This window comes from Mytilus galloprovincialis, chromosome 9 (assembly GCF_965363235.1).
Source record: "Mytilus galloprovincialis chromosome 9, xbMytGall1.hap1.1, whole genome shotgun sequence".
In the NCBI taxonomy this organism is placed as follows: domain Eukaryota; kingdom Metazoa; phylum Mollusca; class Bivalvia; order Mytilida; family Mytilidae; genus Mytilus; species Mytilus galloprovincialis.
This window is the reverse complement of record NC_134846.1, coordinates 4,692,144-4,703,850: the sequence shown is the minus strand read 5'-3', so window position 1 is coordinate 4,703,850 and position 11,707 is coordinate 4,692,144. Positions and strand designations below refer to the sequence as shown.

General features: G+C 32.2%; 1 long non-coding RNA gene across 1 annotated transcript; it reads right to left on the bottom strand.

Annotated features, from left to right (window-relative positions):
- Positions 1 to 11,151, bottom strand: LOC143046599 (uncharacterized). The gene is made up of 3 exons (XR_012969175.1): positions 10,854 to 11,151; positions 7,744 to 7,847; positions 1 to 848 (listed from the first exon to the last, which is right to left on the bottom strand). It is a non-coding gene; the product is annotated as an uncharacterized LOC143046599 (long non-coding RNA).
- Positions 11,152 to 11,707: the final 556 nt, after the last annotated feature.

Sequence of the window (11,707 nt, the reverse complement as noted above, 5' to 3'; positions counted from 1 at the left end):
AAAACGGAAAATATCGTAAAATAAACGTTTTCTATTATCTTTAATTAGTAACAACATTCTTCCTTCAGTCACAATGCCGTTTTGTTATAAATCAAACAGTTGGTGTTTTTGTTTTCGTTTGTATTGATTCACAATTTTTTTTTATGTCGTGGCCTTGTAAAGCTGACTGACTATGCGGTATGGATTTTGTTCATTATTGAAGGCTGTACATTTACCTAACGTGTAAATGATTACACCCGATTCATACAGACTATGTTAGATACTAGTAGTTGTCTCATTGGCAATCATACTTTATCTCCGTATGCACTTCCTTTCACACATTGTTCCAATCAGTCAATCAGTTTAAACATAGAATGCATGACAATAAATGGTGCATGTAACATTAGGCCTAAATGTGTCAGTTACTGCTTTGTAATGCCTACAAGTACATATCTGTACAAAAGTGTTTGATAATATATTTTAATGGTATTCCAAACAATATTCTATGCTACACTTCTTTTTCACATAATAGCCTCAGTTGTCCCATATTCGGCTCGAGTTCAGGAGGTTTTTGGCTCAATATCCGTCAGAGTCAAACTACAAGACTTGAAAACGTGAATTTGGTGTGTTACCGCTTAACACACAGTGTTTAGTAGTTGGAGAATGTGCACGGGTCTTCATGTAGACTAGTATCTTGTGAACTAGCCCTCAGTGTATCTAGTGAACTAGCGCTCAGTGTGTAGGTCCAGTACAAAACAGTGATTATATTCATGTCACATTATCATGTTCTCGTCCTGAATGTGTATTTTATTCGTTGCTGGACGTTAAACAGCCATCAATCCTTCTTTTCTTCTGAACATACATTACGTCTGAAACAAATAAATAAACATATGATATCTTACTTTAAAACATAAAAAAAATAATGGCCAACAAGAGATATCGATAAAATAGCGACATACTCATTGCTGATTTATTATATTTAGCATATTAAATTTAAATGTTAAATACTGAATTGAATAAAATGCTTCCCTGAGCACAGCCTGATACGACCGCAGAGGTCGGACCTTGAACAGTAAGGGCAAATTTGGAAACAATATTCACGCTTGATACGATCTGAATTTGGATTGTGATAACATTTTTGACAAAATATAGGTTTCTGACACAAAATAAATGTGGTCAAATTTGTAAAATTTCAAAAGAAGAAAAAAATATGAACTCCTTCAAAAAATTTGAAAAAAATTATTCCCCCCCTTTTTTTGAGCAATTACACCCAAACTCAATCCCAGCCTTCCTGTTGTAGTATGGAACCTTGTAGTGCAATTTTAAAGAGATCTTTACACTTAAACACAAGTTATTGTACGGAAACGACACCAATGCTTGTTTTTGCCGTTTTCCCTATAGCATTATACGAACCCATAAAAAGAAAAAAGAAAAAGTGGTATGATTTCCAATGAGACATCTCTCTCGTAGTTTATTTTGCTAGTTCTGTGAAATGTATATTTACCGATATCTTTTGATGTTTTAATAAATTCTTTCAGAAAAAGAAAGTACCGGCATATATTTACATGTATATTCAAGTATAAAATACTTGCATGAGGAAATTCTGAACGAATACTTTTACGCAACATGCTATTATTATATTGCCAGACCAGGGGCGGATTTAGGCGGGGGCGTGGCGGGCATGCGCCCCCCTAAAATTTGCAAAGCATGGGTTGTCCTCAGCTCAATAAAGTATCTGAACAGACGACGAATATTAATCTCGTCGCATTGCATCTGTTTTAACATTCAAAGAAGTATATAAAACAGTAAGTTTAACAGAATCAACGTGATTACTAATAAACTGACCTACGGTTTATTTATAAGTTCTATAAATATATTATACTTCATCGCGGTACTGCGTTTGGTGAAAAAATATCATAGGCTTTTAGCAGTTCAAGTAAAACAATGTGACATGGTAGTTGCGGATTTTATAAACAATTGCTTTGATAAGTTCAAAAACAACCCTACCTCACTTTCCCACGAAGTAAGTGCCCTACCCGCGATTGGGTTGGTTATTTCATTATGGCAGGGCCAAGAAAACAGTCCTGTTTAAATTCTTTCTTAATGAAAGATAGGAATACTGGTTCAAGCGAAAGGTTCGTTTATTAATTTGTATCATTGTTTAACATCTCTGTATGATATCAATATATGTTTCTCACTTTCAACCTGTAAAGTTTGTCGAAGCATGCATAAACGGTGAAGGCCCCCAACCCGTACTACCGTATTACATAGGATCCCACGAAAATAAACATATCTTCGCAAGGACCTCATTCTGATTTTACAGGTTTGCGGTAGAAATGTATATAAAAAGTTTGACACGACCTCCGGAAATAAAAGAAAAAAAAATTAAGAAAAGACAATTAAAAATCGCTGGCAAAAGTAGAAATTCTTGTTTTCAAAATCTTATATTGGTCGGTGAGCTATTATTGAGTCAATAATAGAAGCTCGCAGATTTCTTGTTAATTAGAGTGATTACAAATTGTCAGGGGTGGATTTATGCGGGTTTAGCTTGAAACTTAAATTTCTCGCTAATTTTACCACAAAATATTTATTTCTCGCCACGCTTGGCAAGATATCTACATTGCACCCTCTCTAGAAGAATATTTCAATAATTTTCGATAATAATACCTTAAAAAAAAACTCGCCTCAATCTGCTCGGCGGAAATTTAAGTTTGCGCCCCCCCTAACCGAAAATCCTGGATCCGCCCCTGCAGACTGTCTATGACATGTTTTATTCATATATCCTCTATTTGACAAATGGCTAGTTTAGACTCCTAGAGTCGATATTAAGAATTGAACGATAGACAGTCAGTGCAATTTTTCTTGCTACCTGATTGGAAGATATTACGAGACGTGAATAATCAAAGTTTATTGATTGGTTAGGACAATCCAAACCTAGTAAATGTCCTTCAATCCCATAGAGTATCGGATTTGTCCTCTCTATTTTAGCAATTATATTTTGCCAGGTCATTAATCACGCATATTCATGGTATTGGTACACATGTAACTTTTATCTATAAATAGTCGAATCTTCTGGAGTTTCGTAAACAACAACGTTAAACGATATATACTACTTCATAACGTGTGACCTCACGTGTGTGGTAAAATTTGTTGATTGATGCACATGGCTATTCTAGTAAATGAATAAATCTACAAAGCTAGAGCACTTTCCATTTTCATCAGCTAAGAGTCGAGTAGCCCTTTTTGAAAGGCTAATGCTTGTTTTCTGCAGTTAAAGTTGAACTGTCAGATGTACTTTTAATAGACAAGTAACGATGCCTTGGTTTGTAGGGTAATTACATTAGTAATGCCTATTAGTTTTGTGTAGAGAAAAAGTAATTAAACTTTCTGTTAGAGGTCAGTTGGTCAAAAGACTGACAGATTGTGTATCAGCTGTGATACTGTAAGGATGTGATTTTCCTTGAAGTGTTAAATAAGTCTGCATGTTATAAAATTTCCCAGCCTAACACAAAAATAACAATTTATTTGTAATGTAATATAATATCCCAACAGCCGACAGTACACTGGAATTTGGTTAATAGGTTTAAGGTCACTCACTCCCATCTCAACATGTCAACAATCTAGTGTTTATACAACAATGACATCTGGAGTTTTACAAAATGCTTTACTGTCCAGAAATGAAAAGTAGAAATAACTCTGTATTACAATGTATTAAAACTACAAGAAACTAATCTTATCAATCATACATGCCTTTCGTATTTAAAAATGCTGGATACTTTTCTTGGCTTAAAACACATTGCTCTCCCCCTTTTATTTGTTTGTACTTATTGCCGGTTTTTTTTTTGATATCAGATCAGATATATATATTGAGCAAATTAAACGTAATCAGAATAAGAAATGATATGATTACTAAATTAATGAACTAACTATTGCTTAAAGTCAATAACTATAACATAATAACCAAACGGTAAAGATAATAGTTAGTCCTGAACTTTCTTGAAGTCCTTGTAATATGGACAAACGTTCGAAATTTGTGAATTAATTTTAAATGATAGATCTTTGCCGTGATGGAGTTTCAAAAAGTTGTCCGTGTTATCAAATATACTTTTGTCAGAGTGAAATTTAAGAGCAAAACACCCCTTGGAAATTCTCCCGTTCCGACAGTTAAAGCCTTTCTAAAGTTGGGAACCCGTTTTGCCGTGCGGGACAGTGTATAAATACGCACCAACGTCCGGTGGGAATGATCAGTTCAATAACTATTGCATCATCTCTGTTCAGCAATGTTCAGGGGTCTATCCCTTTGAAATATATCCTTATTTCCTGTGAGATATTCCGATCTTTATACCAGGACGAACCCTTTTAGAGTACCAAACTGTTCATATATTAATTCTTATTTGTTTCACCTGAACATGCCTAAATATTTGCCACTGGACGTAAAGCAAACAACAATTGATCAAGCAATCCTCTTGCTTTGTCTAATTACTGGGACTAGGCTTCGTTTGATTAAACAAAATTCTACATTTTACTGACTGAGAACATTGTCAAGAATCAGTCCGGTCCGTAATGCGCATGCGTCACTGGCCATAGGTTTTATCTATGAATTCGGTATATAGAAGTCAACGGGAAATATATTTCAAGTTACGATTTAAATATTTTCTTGTAAAAAAAATGGTTTGACCTTGTTTGCATTATGTTCTTCAATATTTTAGCAAACAGGCAATAATTTTATTTATTTTTTCGGATTTTTCTTTCTTAGTAACAGTCATTGTTATAAATACTTACATGGTAAAATGTAATTGATAACCAATAAGGGCACATCTTTAAAAAATATTTTAAAATACTAAATCAAAGTACATTTATTTGACCTTGTTATCATTTGAAAGTAGAAAGATTGCAGAATCTTTTGATATAAGTTTCGACATTTAAAAAAATATTACTCTTGATACCATCTTTAATGCAAAAATGAAATTTTTACCAATATTGAATGAAGAGCGTAGCGATAAGTGTAAAATGATACACACGAGAACTAAGATGTCATGCGGCGCTGTATATATCATCATCACAAAATAGAGTTGTCGTATTTAAGATTAGTAATTTCTAAATGTTTAATTTAATTGGTATATTTTTTATAAATTTTACTATAAACGTTATCTGCGTTACAACTTAAACTATTATTATATACACATGTATAAATAAAATGAAAAGGTCGATTTTAAAAGTCAAATGATTTAAAATTGTTAAAAAATATTAGTTTAAAATTAATCGTGCACTATAATATTCAAATTAAAAAAACAGTAGTCAATTGTGTTTAAATTTCTTTACATGAACATTTCATTAGTATCAACAGCTTACTTTACAAATCCTTGATTTGTCTTATTCAAAATTAGACAATAGTATAATTTCTATGATAAGATCACACATATAAAACCAATAAAGTTAAGATTGTTTAATTAAAAAGATGTAAAAGAGAACTGCAGGTACATGAGGACATACTAAACAAGAGTAGGTGGTCAACTCTGGTATAAGGTTATATCATTGACAATCATACATCATCTTATATTTATATATGGTCAAGAGATTCAGTGTACGAAACAAGGAAAATAATCACATTAAACATGAATGACAATTTATATTTTTCAAAAAAAATGTTTGACATGATGGCTAAATAGTACTGTAAATTGTTATAATAACGTAGCGCCATTTGTACCGGTTATACAATATATAACGTTCCTTCAAAGATATGAGAGTTTAAAACAAATATTTCCATAAATGTTGTCATGATAGAAAACTAAAGGATATCGGGTATCCACCCATGACAGTTTTAAGTTTTAATTACAAATGATTTCTTGAAAGAGAAAAATATACAGCATTACTCCTCAAGAGATCACTTTTGGTGGTGCTTTAAATGAAATGGTTGACCAGTTTAAAATACCCTTTATCTGAACATGGAAGTAAAATGTCAATATAATACTTCCATGATCTGTTCACAGTATACGGTAGTTTCATTGCCTGCTTGTAATATTGTAAAGCAAGATGTTTGATAACCTCCCCCGGAGTAAATGTATGATAAGGAGATAAACAACTGGTAGTCGATCGATACAATATTGATACTGTTTTTCTAAGCACCTCACTGATTTCATATTTGTTCAATGATTAATGGTCTGAGTTTGGTTTGGTTTATTCTGTTCTCTACTATGCATAATTATGACTGCTTGGTGTCGAAACATAGCGAGTTTGTGTCATTAAGAGTTGTTTATTATGCCAGTATTTTTGAATAGAAAATTTCAGATAACAATGCTCATATTGGTGCTTTTGGCAAAGACCCCCTTTTTTCTCGATGAAAACAATTTCTAAATTTAATTTTAATTTGATTCCATATGTTAACTTATTCACGCCTTATTTGCCATGCATGGCGTTGTCAGTGTTTTTAAGTTTTTTTTCGACTTGTGCTTCATGAGTGTTTCTTGCATGTGTCTGTAGCCTCTTTTTTGAAAGACAGACCCAACAGACTACGCCATAAAAAAATAAGAATATAAAATATGATTTATCATTTTATATCAATCAACGAAGAATCAGTGCTATTCTCATGACCAACACCAGACTTCTTTATATGTCACGATCTATGAAAACGTACAATGCATTGTTCCAAATTCCCTTGTATCCCACAACCCAACATCATCTTTTATCATAACTCAAAACACATTTATGTTATGCTTGTGTCGTGACTACTTTGATGAATGTTGCTCGCGTAGACGATTATTGAATGACCAAAAGAATGGAGAGCTATAATTATTTAACTGGAAAAATTTTATATCAAAGATTCAAATTATGAAAAGAAAAAAGGACAAAAACTGACCTACAAATTTAACGAGCAAAATGTAAAGTGGTATAACAAACACACATACATGTAAAACAAATCCCCATCATTCCTCGAAAAAAAAATGATAATAAAAATCTAATTTAAAAAAGAAATAAAATAAAATTTAAAACAAAAGACACGTTGTTAATTGTAACAGCCAGTTAACGTATCAAAACTGAAACAAAATAGAGAATGGAAACAAATGATGTGTCAAAGGGATAGCAGCTTGTTATAGATACGTTCCTAAGAACGGGTTTTCCGAACAATTTTGGAAAATGATATCCAACTTGAAATGTTAACTGAGTCGGTTCTTGATATATTATCAACTTCCATGATAAAATCAGAAAATTTATTGTGTATGTTTATAACATGAATTTAAGATATGAGACAAAATGTACAAGGTGCTAATTGCCAGACCTCGATATTAACCACACACGCTGGGATGGATTGATAACAATGTATGCTAGAGTTATCAGTCCTTGCAATAAATTTATTGACAAGATTGGATTACCTCCCTTAAACCGGACTAATTCTTGGCAATGAATTATTAACTTTTACTGTCACTTTTACTCTAAATTATTACTGTGTAATACAGGCTCACCTATCAGGCATTTGTCGCCGCTAGATATAGCCTTTTTGTGTTAATGCGGCGTAAAACAACCAACAATCAATCAACCTATCAGGCATTTGTCTATATACAGAAACCATACACATAACTGTTTTTAGACAGACAAAATATTCAAGTTCAACTTCTATTTTTTTCAATGTTATCCCTTCTATTAAATGCTACATGGGGAAACTTATTTTTGGGTCAGTATTTCTGAAAAACAGAAATCCTAGGTGTGTCAGCAGTAAAAACCCACCATACGCACTCTTAATTCGTTATATCAAAATAATTTATTTACCCTTAATTGTCTTCAAAGCTATTGAAATGTTGTCCTGGAAAACAGCATTGCTCTAAACTCCTCTATAGGAAGATAGTTTTGCGTCTTTCATTTTCTCCAAAAATCTGTAGTGTTCAAAGATGCTTGTTTAGAGATTAACAAATCTAACCTGATAAATGACAACTAAAATAAAACAGTATTGAAAGAAAATGGAGAATGAGTCCATGGAAAACAGATGATGCCCCAATTGCATATCATATAAAGTTATAAAGGGACAGAATAAGTAACATCCCAAACACTCAAACTTGATCTGTATCTTTTGGTAATAAGCATTGTGTATAATTTCATAACAATTGGTTGCGGCTACTCTCGAAGCTACTTAATTTAGAGAACGGAAACGACAAATTCAGCATTTTTTTTCCATTTGTAAAGGAGCATATTAAGTCTAGAACAGTAAAAGTGACACCCCCAAAATTCAAACTTGATCTGTATTTTGTGGTAATTAGCATTGTGTATACATTCATTACAATTGGTTGAAGTTAAATTAAGTTAGAGAATGGAAACGAAAAAGTCATCAATTTTTCCATTTGCAAAGTGGTAATAGCTACGGCGGGGGCATAAATATGTTTAAAAAAATTACCCCCCCCCCCCAAAAAAAAGACACTCTTAATTACAAACGTGAAATACATATTTTAATACTCATAATGCAGTCGTTGTATGCGTAACTATGACTAATATGATTGATTTGCGTTATCAATGTAAATTTTGTAAGCTTTTTTTTTTAATTTGGCTAATATAATAAAAAGTGTCAGTTTACTAATCACATGGATGAGAATAGCAATTTGTTCAATAAGGTGCAGATTAACATGTAGGTGATCTTTCAGCAGAGAAAAAGGTTATTTACTTATGGTTTGAAATTAAAGATAAACAATCAACAAATAAAAATTATAAGTTACATGTATGAAGAATTAAACAAGCATTCTGTTAGTATTGCATGGCAATACACAGTCCCCTACCGGTTAGAAATTCATTGTATTGGAACAAAATTCTGACTTAATCTATAATAACTTGTCATGGTGTAAACTATATAACAAATATCAAGTCAATATCTACAAAAATAACGACAAAAATGTTGCAAACTGATTTTTAAGTGAATTTTCTAAGTCCAAGGACCATAACTCTGCACAATATTATCAGACCGGAACAGAATTCGAATTTGATCTGTAACCTGTCATGGAGAAACTATAAATTAATTTTCAAATTAATATCTTCAAGCATGACGTAAAAAAGTGCCGAAAACTGATTATTTGAGTGAATTTTCTAAGTCCAAGGACCATAACTCTGCACAAATTCATCAGACCGGAACAAAATTCAAATTTGAACTCTGTAGTAACTTGTCAGGATAACAAAGTACCAATTATCAAATCAATTTCTTCAAGAATGAGAAAAAAGTACAGAAAACTGATTATTTAAGTGAATTTCCAAAGTCGAAGGACACCAGACTGAAACAAAGCTCGAACTTTATCTGTAACTTATCATGCTAAAACAATACACCAAAGATCAAATAAATATCTTCAAGCATGACAAAAAAAGTGTGAAAAACTGATTTTCCGGACTGACGGATGGACAGACGGACGGAGTGCAAACCTAAAGCCCCAGTCGACTTCGTCGGTAGGGGACTTAAAAGAATTAATAGCGTTATGGAAGAAATAACTCATATCTGCGAGGATGGTAACGCATTTTCAAACCTTCAAACATTTTATAGTCGGTCTCGCCTTTGGCGCAGTAGATAACAAAAGTATTGACGGAACGAACATGTTACATGTAATCGATATTTCATATTCAGTCCTAGATCCATCTTCTCTCAATTATAAAATGTTAAAGTAGTGCTATAAATCTGTCATTTCATACTGATATGGGACCGATAATATTACTTAACTAACAGTATTTTAAACACAAAATTGTAAAACTTTTAAAGTTTTAAGAAAATGCACAGACACATTTGGGGTTGACCCTCCCCTTTTTTAATTAAAAAAAAATGGAAATATTCTTTGATGTATCATGACTTTCAAGATTTATTTGAAAACTAATTATTTTTATATATGGTTTTTCAATTATTTTAATCTTAAAATTTATTGAAGAAAAAAAATTGTAAAAAAATCGAAATCTCATATTTAATGAGAAAAAAATATACTTTTCTTGATTGGTATTGTGTATTTCATTTTTATCCCTTCTTGCAACAATCATGAAAATTGTCACCTATAAATTTAGAGAGAAACCATTTGATGTCTGTGAAATAACATAATATTATAATTGACATGATTGATGTGACAGTTTAATTTGAAAATATGGTGTTTTCTAAGTGGTACAGGAAATAAGTTCCCTTTTTATTCAACATCATTTTGATGCAAATTCTTGGGCTTAAATCATAGACTGTATTATGTTTTATTAATATGCGTACGTGTAGATTGAAAATAGACTTGATAAAGAAGTAAATTCAGAAATGTGATTAAATTTCAAAATGTTACATGCACCATAATAATACATGATAATTTATTAGGAATCAAAGCTGGATTAGTACCTGAATGCACTCCAGTATAATAAAGGTCTATTGTATACATGTATATTATTGTCATTTTATTTATTTTCTTTTGTTACATCTTTTGACATCGGACTCGGACTTCTCTTGAACTGAATTTTAATGTGCGTATTGTTATGCGTTTACTTTTCTACATTGGCTAGAGGTATAGGGGGAGGGTTGAGATCTCATAAACATGTCCTCGCCGCAATTTTGCGCCTGTCCCAAGTCAGGAGACTCTGGCCTTTAGTTTTTAGTTTCGTGTGTATAATTCGGAGTTTAGTATGACGTCCATTATCACTGTACTAGTATATATATTTGTTTAGGGGCCAGCTGAAGGACACCTATACGGGTGCGGGAATTCTCGCTACATTGAAGACCTACTGGTGGCCTTCGGCTGTTGTCTGCTCTATGGTCGGGTTGTTGTCGCTTTGACACATTCTCCATTTCCTTTCTCAATTTTATATGATTTGTTAGATAAACTGCACAAGCATGACACGGAATCATTTCTTTTTTTTTCTTCTTCTATATGATAAAAAAGTAAAATATTTACCTCCAATTTTCCAAGGCTATACCATCTTTATAAACTATCTACAGATTTTTCTCTATCTGAATCTTGAAAATGTTGATTTTCTTCAATAAATACATCCTACGTATCCGTGTCGTTCAATTACATGATAACAGATGTTGATATTTGTAGGTCAACACAATATTTAAAATGTACTACTTATGTTTGTCAGAGTCGTAACTTTTTCTGCTGAATTTGACGCCCACACATTTATTTTGTCACTGATGCCACTTTCAACGTACAGCATGATAAATGCTACTCAGATATTCATGTATTGTTTTTGTCTTCTGTTTAAAACTTCGTGTTGCAAAAGAAGGTCATCACTTGAATACATTTAAAGGAAAATGAAGAAGAAAAGACAAAGACAAGGAATAAATAGGTATGGATACATTCAGTGTTTACACAAACATGTACATGTGTTGTTGCATGAAATATTTGCCACTAAACATTAAGCAATCAACAAACAATCATTGATTATTACTGTCACGTTTTCTCATTAAACTACAATTTTCTGAACTTTGAGGGGAGTGTATACACCTTTAATCATAAATAACCCGAACTGCTAATTAATGTGCCCTTGTTTCATACATGTCAATTGTCATTTGGTCAGATGAATGTGATAATATCTGAAAATAATTGTTTTAGAATATAGCTCAAAATTACAATTACCGAAAGTATTTACAAGAATGATTGAACAGTTATACTTGCTAAATCTGACATGCTTGTGAAAATCAGAACTTTTTTTTCCAAAAGGCGGGTTTTTTTTTAAACGAAATTTTTAACAACTTATTTCATGATAGATATTTGAATACAATATTACAAGTCTATAAGGAAATGAT